Source organism: Myotis daubentonii, chromosome X, assembly GCF_963259705.1.
Source record: "Myotis daubentonii chromosome X, mMyoDau2.1, whole genome shotgun sequence".
NCBI lineage: Eukaryota > Metazoa > Chordata > Mammalia > Chiroptera > Vespertilionidae > Myotis > Myotis daubentonii.
The window spans coordinates 123375794-123386441 of record NC_081861.1 but is presented as its reverse complement, the minus strand read 5'-3'; the positions used below and the strand labels follow the sequence as shown (position 1 = coordinate 123386441).

Here is a 10648-nt window from a genome sequence, read left to right as displayed (position 1 = left end):
TCTTTCCTGATGGTCTTATTTTTCCAACCAATATTTCACCGTTCGGTTACCTGCCATGCACCTCATTAAATAAACATCTGTTGGACTCTTACACTCAGTCACATCTATTATAATATCTCTTTTAATCCTCAAAATTAACTCTCTGAGATGGCTAGTATTAACTTTAGATGAGGAGACCTAGGCTTGGATACTTTGTTTCAAGGCCACACTTGTTCAAAGTCATAGAGTTAGCAAACCAAGATAAAAATTCAAATATTTTCACATGATGTCTCCCGTTTATTCCACAAGACCAGAGTTGGCCAAGATAAAACAAGAATACATTAAATAATTGAAGATAGTCAATATCTGATTGTATCAAAAGAACTGACCTAGCAAATAAGTGTCATGGAGTGAAGTCAGTGTAGGCTATGGTCATAAGAGACTGGGTTTGTCTAGATGGGTAGAACAAGAGCAAAAAGAAGGCTTGCTTGACTGGAAGAAAAGCATCAGCAAATATGCTGAGTTGTGGCTAGCCGTGTAATCTGTGGACAACTAAAAAGTCTTCCTGATGTAAATCATTTCCTGGACAAGTTTTTCAATCCTTGTAGCATTGCTTCAAAACCTTTATGTCCTGCCCTAGCTGGTTTGGCTCAATGGATAGAGTGTCAGCCTGTGGACTGAAAGGTTCTGGGTTCAATTCCAGTCAAGGGCAGTTTCCTCCCCAGCTTGGGTCCTGGTTGGGGCTTGTGCAGGAGGCAACCAATCCATGTGTTTTTCTCACATTTATATTTCTCTCTGTCTTTCCCTCTCTCTTCCACTCTCTCTAAAAATCAATGGAAAACTATCATCGGGTGAGGAGATTATATATATTTTATATATTATTATTATTAAAAAAAACACTTTATGGCCTACGATGGTATGAAAATAAACAAACAAAGCCTAGGAGGAGAGGAGAACCTGGAGATATTTTTTTAACCCATGGTAATGTGCAGAAAACTAGAATGATGGCTACATAATTTGACAGATATTTGACCATGTTCATATAAAAACACAGGGTTATAGACTTAAGGCAGGTTAAACAAGGTGTGTTTAATGGAAGGCATACATCATAAAAATATGATCTTACTTTGTTTTTAATTTTATCTCAAGAATACAAGCATATTCCATATTCCACTTGTAATCATTTTTCTCAGCAGTTCATCCATTGACATGCACACACACGCATGTGAGCAGATGTTTTCTAGTACCTTTGGCAGAAGAATTTAGTGCCTTGTACACATCACACCTGCCATGTCATGCTTATTGATTGAACGATTCAGCTTGCTGAAAGGTACTGGGTGAGATATTAATTTTAAAATGAAAGCCTTCACATCTGCTAATGCCTGTCAGTCTCTGGAGTGAATGTGCCATTTAAGCCAACGGAAGTGGGCAGAAGCAGCCTTCATGGGTAGGGCTGACAAGTTATTTTGAGTCTGCTGAATTACCTTCATTGTTGCCTGCTACTTGTAGGCAGACCTCTCCTTCCATTAAACTCCAGTGCTCACGAAACTTCTGAAAATAGCTATAGTGGTTTGGAACTCATCTTCCTGGGTTTTCACATAAATGGAATATTTGTGGTAGTTGAGTGATAAATGGTGAGATAATGGTGTTTTACAGGCAGTGAAATGACAAGGTCAATTTTAATTAAGCTGAGATCAACCTCGGTCTGTATTGCACACTTCTGATTAGGTTATTTCAAATTACCATAAGTTTTTGGAGACTTCGCTGAAGTCAGTGGTGTTAAACACCAGCTGTGCTGGCAGAGAAGCGTGGGATATGAGAAGGAGATAGCATTCACATTGAAATTAGCACTTGGCACAATATAATTCTCTGATTGCAAACTATGTGGAGTTGCCTGTGCTAATTGGTTGATTTTATTTGAAGCAGATGTTGTTAGCTTTCCCACTAATGATCTGGAGAGAAATTCTTTTGAAAGACATGCCATGTTAGGATCTCTGCAGTATAATAAGCTAATTACAACTTTAAGTACTTGCAGTAATTAGCACAATGTGTATAAAGTGTTCCTGATCTTTTCACCCTGCCGCATTATTGTCAGGGCAGCTTGAAAAACAAAAAGAAATGCTAGCTGGATTCAGTCTCCCTGGTCTAGCCTCTTCGTTTCCCAGACTTCTGCACTAAAGAGATAATGAACTCGACTGAAATCCTGCTCTTTCAACCATGTCAAAAAGGTTTAGTGCCAACTCCTACCCTACTACACCCCAAGAAATGGAGAGTGAAATTTGCCAAACTAAAATGGTACCTTGCACACATTTGCCTTTAGGGCCCATGAGGTCTTCATCACATTAGCAACTGAGGTATTTGAGGACATCTTAGCATATTTATCTCATGTTCATTTATTTTACTTGATTACCAGTGCAATCCAGGGTTCAAATCTAATTTTGTTTGAGAACATTGCCTCAACACACTTCCAAGTCAAAACTCTAACGTCCTTGTTTAAAAGGCTTTGTGTGCTTGATATTTCTGTAAGCCTAAAATCTAGTCTTTCTATATTTTTAACAACCAGTTGTTACAGGTACATATTTTGCTTATAATAATTATGAGAGTGAAGACATAATGCGAATAGATGTGCAGAGAGTGACAAAATTAGAAACAAATTAGTTGAGAGAAAGTAATTGATAAAGGCAAATTCTTAACATACCACGGGAAGTCCACAGTAATTGCTATTAATGGGAGTGAACCTGACATTTGAGGCTGGTGACTAAAATTTTGGTATCTCTAAGAAGCAAAGTTGATCAGTAGAAAATAATTTATAGTAAAATGTCACTATTTCAATAGCTCTTGTGGCCTTTTCAAGAAAGTTTTAGAGTTTGGATTTTTAAAATCTATTATTTGAAATAGGTGTGTAAGAGTAAAAATGCAGCCATTCCTAACAGAGTCTTCTATTGGAACTGGTGAATGTATCTGTTTTTTTAAAAATATGGAATGCTTTATGAATTTGCATGTCATCCTTGCTCAGGGGCCATGCTAATCTTCTCTGTATCGTTCTAATTTTAGTATATGGGCTGCCGAAGCAAGCACAATGTATCTAAGTTTTTATGTTTTCTTTTGGATCCTTTCATTTCAAGATACTTCTGGGGGAAGGCAGACACTGAACAAATTCTTCTTTTAATCTATAATTTTATTGATTTCAGAGAGAAAGGGAGAGACAGAAACATCAATGATTAGAGAAAATCATTGATAAGCTGCCTACTGCATGCCCCCTACTGGGGATTGAGCCTGCAACCTGGGCATGTGCCCTGACTGGGAATTGAACCAAGACCTCCTGGTTCATAGGTTGACACTCAACCACTGAGCCAAACAGGCTGGGCAAATTCTCCTTATAAAGTGTCTTTGAAGAAGTCGGCTGGCTCCCTTGGCTCTAATTTCTGGAAAGCAGGCAACTTGATCTCATATTCTGAACTTGGCTGCAGAAAAAAGGTAGAAAATGCCCTTATTTGTACTTCTAGTACTGTTGTCTCATTAGCTCTGGAATTGAAAGCTGGGATTTTTGTGGTTGCTGGATTTATCTACCTCCAGTGATGTAGAATTTCACAAGGTAAATAGCCAGGCTGCTGCTAACATCAACAGATTATGTCCTAAAGAGAGGAGGCATCAAACAAAAATATCACCCTTGCCGGTTTGCTCAGTGGGTAGAGCATCAGCTTGCTGACTGAAGGGTCCCGGGTTTGATTCCAGTCAAGGGCATGTATCTTGGTTTCAGGCTCAATCCCCAGCCTGTTTGGGGTGCATACAGGAAGCAACCAATCAATATGTCTCTTTAACATCAATGTTTCTCTCTCTGTGTCTCTCCCTATCCCTTCCACTCTCTCTAAAAATCATTGGGTGAGGAATCTATCTATCTATCTATCTATCTATCTATCTATCTATCTATCTATCTATCTATCTATCATCTCCTAATATATAAAAGCCCAGGGTTGTAACCATGGATCACTACCAAAGGCTGACCAACCCAGAAGTCCTTCAGTCAGTGCTGGGTTGCTGTGGCGACCCAGCACTGACTGGCCAGGGGGCTGGGACCCAGAGAGAGAGGCAGGGTCTGATCCACAGCCTCAGTGGCAGCTGTTGATTAGTACTTGCCTCTCCTTCTCTCCTGGCTTTTCCAGCAGCCGGGTCTTTCTCTCCTGGCCTCCCTGGGGGCTGCTGTTCAGCCCTGCCTCTCTGATCAGGCCTGGAGATAGGCCCAGAGATGTAGACTGGCATAGGAACCGACCAATCAGAACCAAATGTGGTTGCTGTAAAGAACCAATGGCTGCCTAGGAGGCAGAGCTTCTGACACTGACTGGCATAGAAACCGACCAATCAGAACCAAATCTGGGTGCTGTGGGGAGCCAATGGCTGCCTAGGAGGCGGAACTTTTGACGTTAATTGTCATAGGAACCGACCAATCAGAACCAAATGTGGGTGCTTTGAAGAACCAATGACTGTCTAGGAGGTGGAGCTTTTGATGCTGACTGGCATAGGAACTGACCAATCAGAACCAAATGTGGATGCTGAGGGGAGCCAATGGCTGCTTAGGAGGTGGAGCTTCTGATGCTGACTGGCATTGAAACCTCCCAATCAGAACCAAATCTGGGTGCTGTGGGAGCCAATGGCTGCCTAGGAGGCAGAGCTTTTGATGCTGACTGGCACAGAGACTGACTAATCAGAACCAAATGTGGGTGCTGTGAAGAACCAATGGCTGCCTAGCAGGTAGAGCTTTTGATGCTGACTGACATTGAAACTGATGAATCAGACCCAAATCTGGGTGCTTTTGGGGAGCCAATGGCTGTTTAGGAGGTGGAGCTTTTGATGCTGACTGGCATAGAAACCTCCCAATCAGAACCAAATTGGCCAGCAGAGGAGGGCAGTTGGGGGCAAGACCAGGCCTGCAGGGGAGGGCAGTTGGGGGTGATCAGGCTGGCAGGCAGAGGCAGTTAGAGGCAATCCAGAAGGCAGCAGGTGAGCATTTAGGAGCCAGTGGTCTCAGATTGCGAGAGGGATATCCCCCAAGGGGTCTCCAGTTGGAGAGGGTGCAGGCTGGGCTGAGGGAAACCCCCTGCATGCACGAATTTCATGCACCAGACCTTTAGTGTGATATATATATCAGCAATTTGAGAAAAGCAATAGTAGAGAGGTCTGATAGAGATTCTCCTCAAATTATTAAAGGAAAAGAAGGTTGTAGTTTTAAGGGGATTACAATATAGATAGTCCCTGACTTACAATGGTTTGCTTTATGCTTTTTTCAACTTTACGATGATGCAAAACCACATGCATAATAAATTACCTGAAATTATACAATACTTTATTATAAAATAGGCTTTGTGTTATATGGTTTTTCCCAACTGTAGTCTAATGTAAATATTCTGAGCACGTTTAAGGTAGGCTGGGCTAAGCTATGATGTAGGTTAGGTGAATTAAATGCATTTTTTACTTACTATATTTTAAATTTACAATGGGTGTATTGGGATGTAACACCATCATGAGTTGAGAAGCATCTGTACTTTATACATTTTTCATAAACATAAAGATATGCTTTATGGTTCTGAAAATTAATGACAAATTAAACAGAAAAGACTTTGTACATTGGCTTCTCTAAGTTTATAGAGCCTCAAATACTCAGTGAAACCCAATCAGAGGATTAAGTATACTCAAGCAAAACATTCAAGGACAGAGTTTAGACCTAGTGTGACATTTTACACCTGGCACAGTGGCATGTCTTTGGCACATAATGAATTGTAAATGGATGAATGCATTTTTTGGTGAAAAGTTAACAACTCATTCTCTATCACTGCCATGATTTTTGGTGAGTTTCCACACTCCTGGAAATATTCTCATGAATTGGAACTACTTGCAATGCCATATATAATTATTTGTCTAATTGATGTTGATATACTTACAAGTGCTTTAGTACAAAAAGTTAAAGACATAACACTAAGTGTTGGGAGTTTTGATACCTAGCATCTTATTGATAAAATTTAAAAGTCTTATTTGGCTATAGAAGAGATCAACCCACTTTGTAATGGAGCATTTGCTAGAGTAACAAAACCTTGTTTGATACCCAGCCGGTGTGGCTCAGGGGTTGAGTGTTGACCTATGAACCAGGAGTTCATGGTTTGATTCCCAGTCAAGGCACATACCTGAGTTGTGGGCTCAATCCCCAGTAGGGGGTGTGTAGGAGGCAGATGATTGATGATTCTTTCTCATCACTGATGTTTCTATCTTCTATCTCTCTCTCCCTTCCTCTATGAAATCAATACAAATATATTTTTAAAAACTTGTTTGACAATAAACCAATGGATTGACATTGTTTTGTCAGTAAGGCTCCTTTATTGTTATCTTGTTTTTGTTTACTTAAACCCAAGGTTTATATTATTTACTCCTGATATAATAACACAGTCATAGAAATATAAACTAGGTTCCTAACAGTACATTTTTTGTTCTCACTATAAAACATTTGTACTTTCATAAGTTTGAGAAAGCTAGATGTGGTCAAACTGCTGCTAGATGCTTAAAATATAATATGTACAGTGGAATGTTATATATATATTATATATTATGTTATATATATATAACATTAAATATACATAATGTCACATACAGTAGACATTATCTATTATGTAGATTTCAAAAATAATCTATCATCCAACTATTATCTATCTATCTATCTATCTATCTATCTATCTATCTACCTATCTATCTATCTATCTATCATCTATCTATCATCTATCAAGAGAGATCACCATTGGGAAGAACATAATCAGGCCAAATGGTTAACTATCCTTTCATTATGTTCTGGTAACACTTATTTGGAAAGACTTAATGGCTAATCCATGACTTTTTTAAATATACGTTTTCATGAAAAGAAAATCGTCTGACACACAGAAGGGCAAACTGACTTTTGTAAAGCCTGCAGCATTCTAGGACTGAGCAGTTTTCTGAAAGAGAAGGTCTCCGGCCTTCAGGGACATCAGCAGATTGAGACTGACCTTTTATAATGCATCTGCTCACTGCTGGCCCTCTGTGTCCCAGCATACACGGCACTGTCCTGTCAGGGTCTAATGAAGCATGTGACTCTATGAGACTTATTTCTTTTTTTAAAAAAAATATATTTTATTGATTTTTTACAGAGAGAAAGGGAGAGGGATAGAGAGTTAGAAACATCGATCAGCTGCCTCCTGCACACCCCACGTTGGGGATGTGCCTGCAACCAAGGTACATGCCCTTGACCGGAATCGAACCTGGGACCCTTCAGTCTGCAGGACAACGCTCTATCCACTGAGCCAAACTAGTTAGGGTGAGACTTATTTCTGAGATGCCAGCAGATATGGTCATTTCTTTTACTTCCAAATGTGCAAAGTGGGGGCAAGAAACCCTTATTTGAATGTTGGGAAAAATTAAAAACCAAGTCCAGATATTGACATCAAAGAATTGAGGTTGTTAGATCTTTAGAGAATACAGCAATTTCATATGAAAATATCTTTCATGGAAGATTTTTTTTAAAAAGAGTGAATCACATGACTTTGTCTTTGTCATAGATTGCTGGGATAGGACTAAATAATATCATTTTCCTCATTTCTCTATACATTTTTCTTTTTTGCCATTTAAAGCTTGAAAAACAAACTCCCTGAGGCACCAGAAGCAGGAATAACTGGGATGGTTTGGCTGCAGACCAGAGCAGCACAATGGGTTTCTGCCTCCTTTCTGTTCATCACTCCCTCCTTCCCTCCTAAGCACACACAAAGCTCTGCATGACTTTCTGGTTTCAGGCTCCAGTTTTGCAATTTTTTTCCGCCTTGTGTTGGGAAGAAATTGAAATGTAAAATTATATCCCCTGAAATAATCATATTGTTTGGAAGGCATAGGAAGAAGGAGAGGTACGGGGATGAGGTTTTTATTTTTTCCTTAAAAAATAAAACCTGCCCAGCTGATGTGGTTCAGGGATTGAGCATCAACCTATGAACCAGGAGGTCATGGTTCGATTCCCACTCAGGGCACATGCCTGGGTTGCAGACTCCATCCCCAGTGTAGGGCGTGCAGGAGGCAGCCGATCGATGATTATCTCTCATCATTGGTGTTTCTATTTCCCTCTCCCTTCCTCTCTCTGAAATCAATTATATATATATATATGGCTGCTATGAGCTACAATACCCACTCCTTGCTGCTTCATGAGCCTCTTTTTTTTTTAATAACTTTTATTTAATTTTGCGACAGTGTACTGTCACTTGTTTCTAGCTGCTATTTTCCTCTCCTCTGGGCATACTGCATTTCACATATACATCCTGCAAGTCATTGGGTTGAGAGTTCGGCAGACCTTGAAGTGGAGAAGGGGTGATTTTAGTTCCCGTCTAACGGAGTTGGCAAAGAAGCTTTCAATATTGCTTCAAGAAAGTTGCAAATGACTAATGCGATGACTAACAGTAACATCTAAAACAAAAGTTCTGCACTACAGTAAGAATGAGTGACCTTCTTGGCTTGGAATAGGGAGGCAAGAGGGCGGAGAAATCTTTGGGAGGAAGATTTCAGAACAAATAGACCTATAATATTGGTATTTAAATGCAATTTACTCATTCGCTTCAGCAGATAAAGTTAATATGTGTGTCATCTGTGGGCAGAGCCTGAAGAATTATAAGCATTAATTAGTTTTAAATAATTTGTAAAAGAACAGTTTTATTAAACACTACAGTCCTCTAAGTAAAAATTTAAAATAAATCTTTTTATCTTTCGTAAAATAATCTCTGCCTACAGATCTTTTATTTTTAATGGTTAGGTTTTAAAATTATAAATACTGTGTGCTTAAAAAGTCATGCTGCAATGGCTGTCTCAGCTCCAACTACACTTCCTCAAATGCTAAAGCCAAGAAAGCTGTGGTCTTGAAGTCTGAATGGCTCCCAACTTGCCCAGCCCCATCTAATGCCTGCCCTGTGGCATGGGGTTTGCAGTGTAGACACTGGATGAGCCAGGTGAGTGAGTATGTGATATAAACCCCTGCTGGACTGACATCTTTCTGTGATTCTGTCTAGGCCTTCAATGAGATGAAATAGGCTTCTTATTTTTTTTGGATTTATCCTGGTTTTGCTTTGTTTCCCTGCAAACTTACTCCAGTGAAATGGTGTTATCTGTGGTATGATCAGACTTAACCTTTTAGGACTACAAGTTTAGCGCAGGGTTCTTATTGGGGATTCAAGGATGAGAACCGCTAATCATAGATGAAAATTTGTGTCTATCATGTGCATTTTATTGGAATAAAGTCCGTAATGTTTATTATCTCAAGATTGATGAATTAAGAAGCATAGCATTTAATTCTAATGATAACTCTGAGACTAAGGTAAATTATCGGTACTACTTTATACCTACCTTCACTGAGGTTCATGGAAATTTTGTCAGAAGTTTGAAGTCCAGACATTTAATTCAGTCATCTTGCCCTATGTGGTCAAGGCTATTGTTTTAATTGGTTTAAAACAAGTTGGTTATAGTATAGGCATACACCCCCCCCCTTCAGGAAGTGGACCTTGATTTTCCACCCCAGCTAAATTTGATCTAGATCAAGCATGTCAAACTTGAGGCCCATGGGCCGCATGCGGCCCATATGAATATTTTTGCGGCCCAGCAATAATAATGGTATGTAAGAAATATTTTAATAAAAATTTCATAACTTAATTTTTACAATATCCTGTTATACATAATTATTAAAAACGAACTGCAACGTTTGCTAATGACTGATGACTAGAATCGTGTTGCATTCATTTCCCTTACGTGCCTTTTGCACAGGCATACCATTTCTCTCCACTAATACCAGCAGAGAACATTGTAGAGCCGATTACCACATCATTAGTGTTGTACTAACTTGTTTGGTGTGCACAACAGGAAATATTTCACTTTCGGAGAACAAGAAAAATAGGTTTTTTGCATTACGCTTATTAATTTGTGTAGTTATTCAGTGTCTGGTAAGTTAATGTTCAAGAAAAAATATTAATTTTTATTAAAATGTTCTATTATTTTATGTTAATGACTCATTTATTGCAGCCCTTTGTATTCAGCATGTCTCTATCAAAATAAACCTATGTTTCTATGAAAATTGAAGCTTTTGTTTTTTTCCAGCCCACATAAACTTAAACCATGTTTGTTTGGTCCATGTTAGCCTTTGAGTTTGACATGCTTGCTTTAGATGTAGTGACTTGGTTTCAAAGAATGGACTAGAGAAAGGGAAAAATTGTAACTTTACAGCGCAGAAACCTAGCTAATGCTGCATTAACCAAGTGAGGGGAGTTAATCTCAGCTGGTGCTATCACGAGAATGTCATGTCCATCTAGTATGATGTAAGTAGAGAAGGTCACATCATCTCTGTGATATTCTTCTCCAAACCCCTAACCCCAGTCTAATCATGAGAGAAACCTCTGAAAAGTCCAGATTGGGGGACTTTATACAGGAAACCAGGTCAGTACTCCTCAAGACCATCAAGGTCATGAAAAAGAAGGAAAGACTGAAAAATTGTCACAGATCAGAAGAGACTGGGGAGCATGACAACTAAATGCAGTGTGGTATTCTGGATTGGATCCTGGAACAGAAAGAGAACACTAATGGAAAACTGGTGAAATGAAATAAAGTTTCTTAGACTTTAGTTAATAGCAGC

At 39.2% G+C, this 10648-nt stretch overlaps 1 non-coding gene across 1 annotated transcript; it reads right to left on the bottom strand.

Moving 5' to 3' along the window:
* Positions 1 to 2950: 2950 nt before the first annotated feature.
* LOC132225325 (U6 spliceosomal RNA) lies at positions 2951 to 3057 on the bottom strand. The gene has a single exon (XR_009450850.1). It is a non-coding gene; the product is annotated as a U6 spliceosomal RNA (small nuclear RNA).
* Between the last annotated feature and the right edge of the window lie 7591 nt (positions 3058 to 10648).